We start from the raw sequence: 13,458 nt of genomic DNA, 5'->3' as shown, positions 1-13,458 counted from the left end.
ACACAATGGTTAGCCCAGAAGAAGCAGCCCTTGAACTGCCAGAGAAAGAATGCATTAAAATGCTGTTTAGGGCTGTATAAGAAATTAGGGTTCAATCCTGAAAACATGGGGGGAAAATAGAGTCTTTACACCGAAGAAAAATCCAGGAGTAAAGGAATGATGTAGCAGAAATAAAGAAAAAGATTACTAATCTCACCAATAAAATGGAAGAAATGGAAAAAAAGATTCGGCAAACTCAAAGATAACCAAGCAGAATTCAGCAAACAAAAAGCAATAAAACAAAAAAGCACAAGAATCTGCAAAGTCAGAGAATGAAGTGGAGTTACATGAAGTGAAACAATATTCAAGTTATTGGGATCCCTGAACAAGAGCAAATAAGTAAGCCTACTGTGAAAATAGTAAGGGAATACTTGGAAGAAAATTTCCCCAATGTCATCAAGGAAGAAACAATCACTATTCAAGCAGCAGAGAGAACACCAATTAGATTAAACTCCAAAGAAACATGTCAAGACATATAGTAGACAAATTAAGGATTTCAATAAAAAGGAATCATGAGATCAGGTAGATAGAAAAAAGCGGTTACATATAAAGGTAAACAGATAAGAATAAGCTCAGACCTCTCTGCAAAAACCATGCAGGAAAGAAGAAACTGGAGCAAAGTGTCCCGAAGGTTGAAAGACAACAAATGCAATCCAAGAATTTTTTATACAGAAAAGCTCTCCATCAAATTTAAGGGAGAAATTAAAGTTTTCTCAAACAAGGAGCCATTTAGAGAATTTGTGAAAATAAAACCAGCACTACAAAAAACACGTCCCAGTTTCTATGGACATAAAACCAACAGCCACAGCACACAAACGTGAAAACACCATTGAGTGTAACACCACCCAAAACCAACACACTGGAAACCAACACACAGAGAAACAAAGGCAAGAATAAACTCCTGGCACACACACCACCCTATAAAAGGGAGAGAAAGGAAAACATCAAGCACAAATAATATGAGATGACAGCAACTAATTTACATTTCGCTTTAATTACACTGAGTGTTAATGGTTTAAATGCACCTATTAAACACAAAGACCAAGAGACTGGATTTGACAAGAAAACCCATCAATATGCTGCCTTCCAGAGACACATCTCAAACTCACACACAAAAATAGACTTTGAGAGCCAAAGAATGGAGAATGTTTTACCACGCTGATGGTAATCAAAACCAAAAAAAAGCAGAGGTGGCAATACTAATCTCTGACAAAATAGACCTCAAGGTACATGACATAACAAGAGTTATGAATGGACATTACATAGTGCTCAAAGGATTAATAGACCAAGAACCCATAAACCTAATAAAATATACACGCCCAATAAAAAAACGTTGAAATTTGGCAACCAAATCCTCTAAAAGATGAAAAGAGAAATCACCAGATCAACAATTATAGTAGGTGATTTCAATACACCACTCTCAACGTAAGCTAGATCAACAGGTAAGAAACTAAATAAAGAAACTGAAAAGCTGAACAACACAATCAAACAACTTGACTTCTCAGACCTTTTCAGAGCTCTCCAACCAACAACAAAGTCATACACACTCTTACCCAATGCACAAGGCTCATGCTCAAAAACAGATCACATTCTGGGACACCAGGCAAAATTAAGAAAATTCAAACAACTAAAAGTCATTCAAGCCACCTTCTCTGACAACAGTATCATAAAGATGGAAATCAACCACAGAGAGAACAACAAAAAAGACAAACAATTGGAGACTCAATAACACTCGTCTCAAGAAAGAATAGGTATTAGCCCAAATTAGAGAGGAAATTAGAAAGTTCCTGGAAACCAATGAGAATGACAATACAACATACCAAAACCTATGGAATGCAACAAAGCCAATTATCTTTGCTGCCCAAGATGCCACTTCATTGCAATAAATGAAAACCTGAATAAAGAGGAGAGAATTATGGCCAGCACCTTAACACCTCCATCTGGGAGCCTCAGTGCAGGGAACACAGGGGCTATCAGAAATAACAAAGGAAACACATTCCGTGGAAGATAAAATAGGTGAATGGGACCTACCAAAAATAAAGCACTTGTGTACATTGAAAGACTTCACTAAAAGAATGAAAGGAGAATCCACAGACTGGGAAAAGATATTTTGCAACAAGATAACAAAGGATTAATTACTAAGATCTACAGAATTTGACAAGCTACAACAAGATAAAAACTAATAATAGCCTTCTGAGTAGGTGGGCAAAAGACCTGAAGAGAGTATTTGCAAAGGATGACTCTCGAATGGCTAATAAGCACATGAGGAAATGCTCCTGGTCCTTAGTCATGCAGGAAATGCAAATCAAAGCAAAAATGAGATACCACCTACTGTCCATAACTATAGCCCAATTTTAAGAAAATGAGAACAACAAATGTTGGAGAATTTGTGGTGAGTTAGGAACTCTTATCCACTGCTGGTGGACTTGTAAATAAGTACATCCAATGTGGACGATGAGATGGTGATACCTAAAATAGATGGCAATTGAACTGTCATATGACCTAGCAATACCATTACAGGGCATATACACACAAAAACAAAAAACAGTGGATAAAAACCTGGTACATAACAACAATGGAATATTACACATCCCTAAAAAACAGCAACGAAGCCATGAAACACCTCAAGTCATGGAGAGATCTGGAAGACATGATGCTGAGTGAAGGTAGGCAAGCACAAAAGGACAAATACTGAGTCCACCACAGTAAGAATGAGCTTCCAAACAGGCACAATCTCAAGCTTGCTAGGCATCCAGTCTCTGGCCGGGAAGCAGACAGCCTGGTAAAGAGCCGGCCCAGTGCAAATGAACCTCACATCATCCGCTCCAGGTAAGGTTAATGTAGGTCACTCAGCTGGAGGATGCCTCATGACAGTGGGATCCAATACTCGGGGGGGGGGGCGGGGTGGAAGTAGGAGAGAAGATGCTGTGTGCTGAGTGGTAGGCCTGTGAATCTGGGCTGAGACCTTCCCAGAGAGGGAGACAACCCTGTCAGAGGGATGAGGCCTATGAGGGGCAGCACAGGAGAACAGTCACATTTGAGGCAACATAGGTGCATGTCTGTTGAAAGGAGAGGAGGGAGAACTGACCGCCAGGTGGGGGGAGGAGAGACTGAGGATGCCTAAATTCTGCAAAATTCTGATAAATGCCACTAAAGGCCCTCCCCACCTAAGGTATCTCAGGCTGGTATTCCAGGAACCCAGGCCGGCTGCCGTGGAATGATGGGACACTGAATCCTGGATCTTCAGGTTCACAGAATGCTTCAGAGGCCACATCGCTGAGATCCCCTGCAGGAACTCCACTGGGTGAACTGGACTCTACCTCAGACACACTTGTAACCTGTGGACTTAAACCAGAAAATACGTAGTGTGTGAGGAAGCAGAAGACAGCTGTACCAAGAATGGAGTACTGTTGGTGAACAGTACATCAATGCCTGTATACTCTATTTAAATACGTATTCTTGCGGCAACCCTGTGACGTCATTCTGTTATATTTTGTTTATGCTTGTTCATATAAGGCTATATCTCAGAGGTGCACCACCATTGAGCGTCACCCTCGTGATGTTGTGTTATTTGGGTCTCTTTTTTGGGATAGTAAATGAAACCCAGGTATGTTGGCCCTATAGGGAAAGCCAACATAACAAGTGCTTCTGGGGGTGGGATCAAATAGAGGGTTTGGGATACACAAGGGAGATGCTGTCAAGAAGCCCAGGAAGGAAAAGCATGTTTGGAGACCGATTATGGAAGCAATTAAACAATTCTGTTTGACATGATTGCACGATGATGAATAGGACATGTGTATTAACTCCCAAGTTACCGCAAATGAAAAAAATGCACAGATCCAGAAATGGGTTCTGATCTCTCACTAAATGCTAGCCCCAACTTAAGAACAAGTAGTTCTCACATCATGGCTCTGCTCAATACTCACCCTCCGGAAGGGAACACAGAACACACAGGTGCTATAGCAAAATGTGGCAAAGAATTTACATGGTGCCCAGCTATCAAAGAAAATAACAACTTTTTATTTGATTTGGGGTCTCAAAGGTTTGTCTCTAAACAAGCAGTCATATATAAGTGATATACAGATGAATAAACTAAGTGATATATAAACTAATTCCACATAGAAGAGGCACACCATGATCAATCACTGAAGAATTGGAAGCCATATAATCCGAAGTCAAAGGAAGGGTCAGTATCAGAGCCTAAGCTGTGGGAATCTGGTGTGCAGGAGGTGATGGACGACAGTGGGAGCCCGTGCTGCATTGGTGGAACTACAGAGGAAACAAGCATCTCCTAAGAAACACTGAGGGATGGGAGGAAAGTGGTCAGCAAACAGAGTGTTTGGGAGAGAGGAGCGTAGGAGATCAAAGGCCTACATCTGACCACAGCAGTTAAAAAAACTCTGTTACCAGATTCTCCTGTGATGTGGGCTGGACCTGATCTGGTTTCCAAACTTTTCTGTAATTTTGGTTTGTATCGTTTTCTTTTGTTTTTGTTAGTTCATTGTAGAGTGTAGCTCAGAGGTATTATGTCAGTGGAGGTCACCCTCTTGAAGCTGTTATACGCATTTCCACTCTTCAATGGAACCTAGGGTCAATGAACCTAAAGGGACAGCAAGTAGAATAAGAGGTTCAGGGGAGGAGGGTACAGTGGGGGGTGGGGTGGGCGTCAAAGGGAGACAGTGTCAAGGAGTCCATGTAGAAAAAGAATATATGGAAACCGATTGTAGTAGTAATTGTATTTTTTACATGACGTGATTAAAATTTGGAATGATATATGTATCACAGCCCAACTAATAATAATAAAAAGTTTAGAACTATGTTTGTAATATTCATTTAATAATTTCATAAAACTCCTTACACTTTCGATAAAATACTACATTTTTCCCTTGTGTTTGTTACAACAACAAACAAACAGGCAGAGTACAGAGAAAACAGGCCAAATAACCAGAGGGTAAAATGCTCATTCATTTCAGCTTGGTGTTAAGCTCCAAATTCCCACGAGATATTATTCCTGAAAGTATTCAAAGGGCTAAAAATATTATAAGAACAATGTCTGGAAGTTCAGCAGAAGTGGAAAGAAGCTTTTCAAAAATGGACATCATATGTTCAGAAATGAGAAACACCTCTTTCTAATATATCAGACACAATGACTCTTGTCTAACTGGTCAACCTCTAAAGGAATGGGAGTCTACTCCTAAGGTCTCAGTGGAAAAGATGGTTAAGGGTAAATTGCACAACCAATGGTTCTCAGATAAAAACCAAGAATATTGCAAATGAGGATGTCAATGGGAAGCAATATGGAACTATCTTAAATATGGTTTTACTATTTGGGGTCAGGAATTATTTAATATTTTTTCATGAATATTTAAAAACCCTTATAAAATGATCTCGTTTGTGTACCTCTTTTATTGTTCTTGTTGAAGTATTAATTGTATGCAACAATACACTACATTTCAGTCTATCCGTTTTTTATACTTAAACTGGTGCACCATTTGTTCAATTATTTGAATCCCAGTACTGCCAACCAGGGCAGTTCCATCCTGTCCGTAGGGTCCATATGAATCAGAATTGACTTAGTATCAGTAAATTTGGTTTTGATTTTGAACCAATATTTATTTTGATTTCAAATATTATCAAGTAAGCAGAAGCGTAGGGAGAAGAATATAATCCATCATTTAAAGCCAAGATTTCAGTACAATTTTTGTCTACCCTTATTTATTTTGTTTTGTTGGTTCTTTTTTAAATGGTATGTTATTTTACTTTAGTTAATGGATTCTACAGAAAATTGCCTGTATTATGTCATCTGAACACTACTTCAAAATGTGTTAAAATATGCCCATTTTCTCACACATGCATGGTACGATAATCATAGCTGAAACATTAACACAATACATATTCTATAATGTTCCACAACAAGTGTTTTCATATTCTAATCCTTCATTGAGGATAACTAGGTTTTTCCAGTCATATGTGATTATAAGTCATGGTCAGAACTTTCATAACTAAATCACTGCCAATAAAAATCAGTTTAATTGTGGTTTAGAGCTTTCCCTTTACTTTTACAATATATGGTGTGTGTGTGTGTGTGTGTGTGTGTGTGTGTGTGTGTGTGTGTGTGTGTGTATTTCTGGAGACAACCTGCTCTGGATTTTGGCAGGAGGAGTGGATGAGATATATTTATTGAAAGATGGTAATAATGCATCGTAGCATTTCTAGGTGAAGATTACTTTAGTCAGTGAAAGACAAAGAGCATAACTCATTCCAAAATATAAAGCAAGCTAGCTTCTGGTCACTTTAAAAGAACTGTAATTTAACATTGTTTAGGGTATTTTGGAGGGTTGTATTTCAGACAGCACATCTTAGGAATTTCTTATCTTCTAACATTTCTTGGTCTACATTTCCATGTGTTCTTTTAATCAAAGTAGGCTTTTGAATATGTGAGTCAGCTGTAGGTCAGGGGGCAGATTTTTTTAGTTCCCATTTATTCAGAGAAATGGAACTTTTAAAGCAGTCAATAAATCACTCTGTCATTTGAAAAGTGAGCTAGAGAAAAGATAATGGGAATGGTAAGAAAAATTATAACTTTCCAAATATATTCACTGAGATTCATTCCTAAAGCAAAAGCGAACTGATTTCAATCTTTGAAACATAATTCTAATATAATCTTTCTTTTCTGTCAAGTATCTCAGAGAAATAAGCTCCTTTCCAATGACTTAAATATAGAAAACTGTTTAATTTAGGAACAAGGAGGTATAAAATATTAGTAGCATTTTTTAATCTGCTGAAGTCCATTTCCACACATGCTCGCTTCCTCTAATATAAAAGGTGACTAATGAATAGGAAAGTGCTGTCACCCACTCTCATTTACACAGGGAAGGTCTCTTTCCTCTCCCTGACCTACTCTCTCACCTAATTCATCAGGGAAGCACTTTAGCAAATGGAAAAGCGCAGACCCTATGTTGAGACAGAGTTCTTGTCCTGGCTCTGACATGTCTTATTTGCATGACTTTGGAGAACTGATTTGAATTTTGAACCTTATGTGTGTCACTATTAAAATTTGGCATATAGTGTACCTATGTTCCAAAGAACCCTGTGATGCTGTCAGGTAAGTATTTGACTGCTAAGCCCAAGGTCAGTGGTTCAACCCCACAAGTTGTTCAGCACGAGAAAACTGAGACCAGCTCTTCTCATACAGATTTACAGTCCCAGAAGCCTTCTGTAAGGTAGCTATGAGTCCAAATGCACTTGATAACAGTGTGGCTTTGTGAAATCTACCTTCTAAGGTAAGAGGCAGGGTTAAATTGAGCAGTTCTCCAATTTTCCTGCACACCAGCACCCCCGAGTCTTTGTTATCTAGTGTTGCCATCGCATGAATACCACAGGAGGGTAGTATTCAAGAATGAGAGCTGATTTCCTCCCGGCTTTGTAGGGGAGAAGTCTAAAGCAGGACACTGGCTCTAAAAGAGGATCTTTGCTTGTACGTAGCCCTCAAGTTCCCTGAAAATTTTCCTCAAAGCGTCTGTCTTCCCCATGTAGAACTATATTCTGCTTTTCTTATAAATCACATTTTAGAAAGCTTAGGTTTAGGACTTGCTCTACTCTAGAGCAATGTATCTAATAGCTAATGATATTATTCCTTTGGCATAATAAAAGAAAAGCTAATTTCCAAAGAAGGTCAGAAGTAAAGGGGTGAGAGTCTCAACACATATCTTGGGGGAACACCATTCAGGCCATAACAATCTGCTAAGCTTCCCTTTTCATTTTTTTAACTATATTTTTAATCACTCTGTGGATACATAGGAGATCTGGTGGCATAGTGGTTATGTGTTGGGTTGCTAACCCCATGGTCAGTGGTTCAAACCCACCTGGGACTCCCCAGGAGAAACACCGGGCTTTCTACTCCCATGGTTATGATTTCAGAAACTCACAGGGACAGTTCTACTCTGCTCTATGGAGTCACTATGAGTTGCCATTAACTCAATGTCAGTGAGCTATGGAGATATAATTGATACACCATACTATGGCGAAGTGAAATTACTTGGTATGACTTCTCTATCCATAGTCTTTGCGTGCACATAGGTGCAGCAAACTCTAATGAGGGACTAGGTCAATTTTACCATTCTGTGGGTATTAAAGTAAGCCATCTTAGAAGCAGAAACCAAGGAACCACGGGAACATCAAGCGAGAAGAGCCACCAACTGAGCACATGTGAGACCCTTGTCTGAAGTGGCCCCAGAGCCTGCAGAACTGACACCATGAGCAGACGAACTGGCCTTAGCCCCTGATTCAGAATGATGGCCTTCCAAGCTCACAGAACAGTTAACATTTAGTGACTTCGGACAGGAGAATGGCTTGCAGAATAGTGTGCCCTTTGAACATTTACCAGTGCTGATGAAGCTTTGTAATACTTGTTTGGTAAGGGTGGAGACCAAGGGACCACATGGTTTAGTGGAATGGTTGAGGACCAGAGAGAGAGATGCCTGCCTGCATGGCTGAGAAGAGGTGTGTGGACAAAAGAACTATATGCTTACCACTTTGGAGCCTATTTTAAAAAAAAAAAAAAAACACCACACTGCCATCAAGACCATTCTGATTCGTAGGACAGTATAGGTCAAAGTAGAACTGCCCAGTGGCGTTTTGAGACTTTAGTTGTAGGGAACCTCATCTGTCTCCCTCAGAGCAACTGGTAGTTTCAAACCGCTGACCTTGTGGTTTGTAGTTAAACTCATAACCACCTTTCCACTCTAATAACCCACCATAACCATAATCACTGTGCATGAGTTCTGCATGACCATTGTAAATTGATTCCAAAACCAAACAGAAAAGTGATTGTTGGTGTCAGAATATGGTAAAGGAGACGGGAACTGAAGCCGAAGCCACATAGGACTTCTCCTGCAGCCGCCTAATAGCACCTCTACAATACCACACTTAACCTGACCAGTGCTCTTTGGTTTTGATGAATGAAAATTAACACCCATCTCTTCTGTTTCCTGCAGGAGGGCAACTACAGAGCAGGGCTATGTCAGAAGGACGAGTTGTTCGTAGATAGGATTAAATGTGATCCCCAAATCCATTCCTATGTGTATCTTCTCTCTGCCTCTGGTTCACCTTAGAGATGTCATATTATTTTGTGTTAGAGAGCTTTATGGATCATCTTTACAGGTAAGCTTTACAGATTATCTTCCTGGAACCTAAGGTCCTTCTGTTTTGAGTGTTGGTGATTTAGCCCATGGTAACATATTTAAAACACACTTGAGAAAAGAAGATGACAGTGATGTAGGCTAACCACCGATCTTAATATATGGAACATTGACTTGTTCTGATTAAATATTTACATGGCTGGACACTATTTACACAAACAATGAGATCGGCTGGTCAGGCAAGGCTGACAATAATACTCCCTGACAATGCCAGACCCAGGTCTGCCAGAATAATGCCTATCTTAATAAATCGAGTGGGGCATTTAAGTAGTAATTAAATGTTAGTCTGTCTAGCAACAAATCAAAAGTAGTGGTTTAGTCGTCTTCTGCTTCTGGGCAGTGTTTTAATCTGTTGTAAAAAGGGTCACTTTAAATCAGAACCAACTGACGGCACAGACATGAATGTGCTATACCACTTCCTTGTAAGTGATATCCATGGCTGTGGGCCCTTTTATGTTTATCCTACTTAGAGTTTATTGAACTTCCTGGATCCGATATTATGTTTCACTAAATTGTTCAAAAAATTTTCTTCCCTTTTCTCACTCTCTTTTCTTCTGGTACTCCCATTATATGTATGTGGGGTGTACCTAGTACTGCCCCGCTGTTTTCTAAGGCACTGTGCATTTTCCTCCATTATTTTCTCTCTCTCTTTGCTCACATGCTCTCTGTTGATATTGAAATATTTCTTCTGCCAGTTCAAATCCACCGGCAAGCCTTTCTAAGTACTTTTTTCATTGTTTTCAACTCCAAAATTTCCACTTGCTTCCTTTTATTTTTTTTCTGTCTTTATTAATGGTCTCTAATTTATGCAACATTTTCCTCACACCCTCCTCGATTTCTTTAATCAGATTTCCTTTAATTCTTTAAACATATTTATACTGACTATTTTGAATCCTTTTTTTTTTTCCTGTTGAATCTGACATCTGGTGGCTCTCACAGGCAGTTTCTGTTTTCTGCTTTTATTCTTCCGTATGAGTCATACTTTCCTGATTCTTTGCATGCTTCTTAATATGGTGTTGAAACTAAACATTTTAAATAATATATTCTTGCAAGTCTAGCTACTGGTACCATGAGTCCCTGAAACTTACTGTTATTATAGACTTATTTATTTCTTAGTGATTAGATGGCTTATTTTTGTGAAATCTTTTCCCTCACAGTGGATAAGCCTCTGATGCTGCACAATGGCGGTGTTGTCAGAGTTGCCCAGGATCAATAGTGACCCTGGAATGCTGACAGAGTTCTCTTTCCGTCCTGTGAAAGCTCTTCCAGTTGTGTAATTCCAGGTTCTTTCTGGGAAAGTAGCCTGTCTGCAGTCTATCCTTCATTAAATGCTTTCGTTTCTCTCAGCTCCCTTTCTGTTTGGGGGAGTCTTTGGGGCTTAAACCTCTCCATGCTCCACTGCATGCAAAGGCCGTTCCCATGGGAACGAGTTAAGGGGTTCTGTTTTGTGGACTGTTTCTCTCCAGACACAGGAATCCTGATGATACAAATGGTTAATATTGGGCTGAGAATGTCATGGTCAGGGGTTCAAATTCACAAGCTCCTCCACAGGAAAAAGGTAAGGCTGCCTGTTCCTATAAATATTAGTCTCAGAAACCCTATGGAGCAGTTCCACTCTGTCCTGTGGAGTCACTGGAAGTGGGACTCAACTCAGTGGCAGTGGGTCATCTTCAGGCAAAATCTCTGAACTCAGTCAAGAGACCAACAACAACCTTCTCTCTGAGGAACCAACTAATTTGAGAAATTGAAAAGCAGTGCAGATGAGATGGGAGGTATCGTGACATCCTCTTAATGTGCTTCTCCTGGGATGGAACCAGGTGGAGGGCTATCAGGTTCCCAGGATCCTCATCTGTTTTCTTGCCATCCACCCCCCTTAATAGAATAGCAATATAATCTCCCCCAAATTAAAAATGCTGGGTGAATGAATAGAATTACTCTTTCTATAATTAGAGTTTCATAAGTATGACTCAAAATGTGATATATATGATGATCAAGAGGTTATTCTGGTACCCTCTATAATAACCTTAATCCCCCGACTTTGTTATGCACTAGACCAATGATAGGGGTACATTTTGTGATTCACTACTTCCAACACTAACGATTCAGTGGTCTATATGGCTGTTTTGACTAAATTATACAATTACATATTTTTAACCTAGTTCCTTTCTACCTGCTTAAATTATGATTGCTCCAGTTAGTTTCCAATCACCATTGCCAGGCACAATGAGTGAAATTATTTGGGTGGTTCTTCTAAAAATAGTCCCTATAACTACCACCAAGTGACTGGGTGAGAGCATAAAACAAGAGGTAGTGATTTCCAACTTGTAAAATGGCAAGTTTTGCAATTCCACTGGGTACAAAGAAGGCCATTTCAGAAGCAGGAAGGGGAATCCCACAACTATAAAGACAGAAAAACCACTAGTAGATCACATGTGAGATCCCTGCTACAGAAGCTGAGGTACCTGAAGTACCAGAAGCAGCAACGCTGAGACCATGAGACAGGGCAGAGGAACAGCACAGTGACCTTGAGACAGAGGGCTTCCCGACTGATGGACTGAGCAAAGCTCAGTGGGGTGTGCTTACATGTATGAGGGCTAGAGAAGCTGTGTTACACTCCCCCAAAAGGACAGAAGCCAAGGTACTAACACGGCTGAGAGGCTGAGGGCTAGAGGGAAAGGTGATGATGGCATGACTGAGATGAGCCCCTGTTGCAGACAAGAGGACTGGATTCTGACCCTGATTGGTGGTAACCTGTCAACTTCCTCAATAAATCTCCATAACTTTTTCATGTATATTTTTTCTTTTAAAATAATCATTTTGTTGGGGGCTCTTACAGATCTTCTTTTAAAAAATCATTTTATTAGGGGTTTATATAACTCTCATCACATTCACACATACATCCATTGTGTCTACATTTGTACATTTGTTGCCATCATCATTTTCAAAACATTTTCTTTCTACTTGATCTCTTGTTATTGGTCTCCCTTTGCCCACCCTTCCATTGTCCATTCCCCTTGGAGGGGGTTATATGTAGATCATTGTGATCAGTTCCCCCTTTCTTCCCCCACCTTCCCCTTCCCCTCCTGTTATTACTACTCTCATTATTGGTCCTGAGGGACTTATCTGACCTGGATTCCCTGTGTTTCCAGCTCTTATCTGTACCAGTGTACATGCTCTGGTCTAGCTGGATTTTTTTAGGTAGAACTGGGGTCATGATAGTGTGAGGAAGGAAGCATTAAAGAACTAGAGGAAAATTGTATGTTTCTTTGGTGTTATACTGAACCCTGACTGGCTCGTCTCTATCTGGTGACCCTTCTGTAAGTGGATGTCCAGTTGTCTACAGATGAGCTTTATTCACATCAATATATGATTTTTGTTCTGGGTTCTGATGCCTGATACCTGATTCCATCAATGCCTCATGATCACACAAACTCCCATAATTGTAAGTATTGTCTGTGAGTTCCCAGTGGCCATAACAATGCATTACTGGACTCAACAGATGAATCAACTGCCTTGAGAGGCACAGCTGGTGTCAGAATAAGATAAAGAAAGTAGGAGGATGCCTGACTTCTGCCTCACAGCAATCAGCTTGGGGCCAGTGTGGACTTGGAGTCTCCTCACGCCTACTGAAGCTGGAGGAGTCAGACTTGGCCCCATGCGAATTCCTCACCATGGAAGCCATGGGAAATGACCAAAAAGTAAAATACACTATGGTCATCTGATTAGAAAGGTGAGGTAGGCACTGGAGCAAAATCAATGGTGGAGACTAGGACTGAGAATGCACAGAAACTGTTAGCAAAAGGCATTTATCTTTAAAGAAGAACCAGACAAAATCATTACAAGAATCTGATTTGAAAACCAGACTGTGATTTGTTTGCTTTTGACTAAATAAAAAATGAACCTTCACTAAGGGGAGACGATGAATGATGAATCTGTCCTTAGTGAGGGAAATTTTACTTCAGGAAACAAATGGTAGTATTGCTACATGCCTGAATCACCTGGTTTTTATACTGATATGCCATATAACATTATAAGTGTATTCAAGACCTCCCAGTAGATTTCTGAGAAAAAAGCATGAATAATTTCCCAGAAGACTTATTAGCTCAAGATGAGGATTGAAAACTAACAGATGAAAAAGTGAACCTTCCAAGAAGGCCAAACGTTTGAAACCAGCAATATGAAATGTCCATCTCTGCCTTGGAAAGTTTACAAATTATTT

Source organism: Tenrec ecaudatus, chromosome 11 (genome assembly GCF_050624435.1).
Source record: "Tenrec ecaudatus isolate mTenEca1 chromosome 11, mTenEca1.hap1, whole genome shotgun sequence".
In the NCBI taxonomy this organism is placed as follows: Eukaryota; Metazoa; Chordata; class Mammalia; order Afrosoricida; family Tenrecidae; genus Tenrec; species Tenrec ecaudatus.
Note: the sequence above shows the minus strand (reverse complement) of the source record.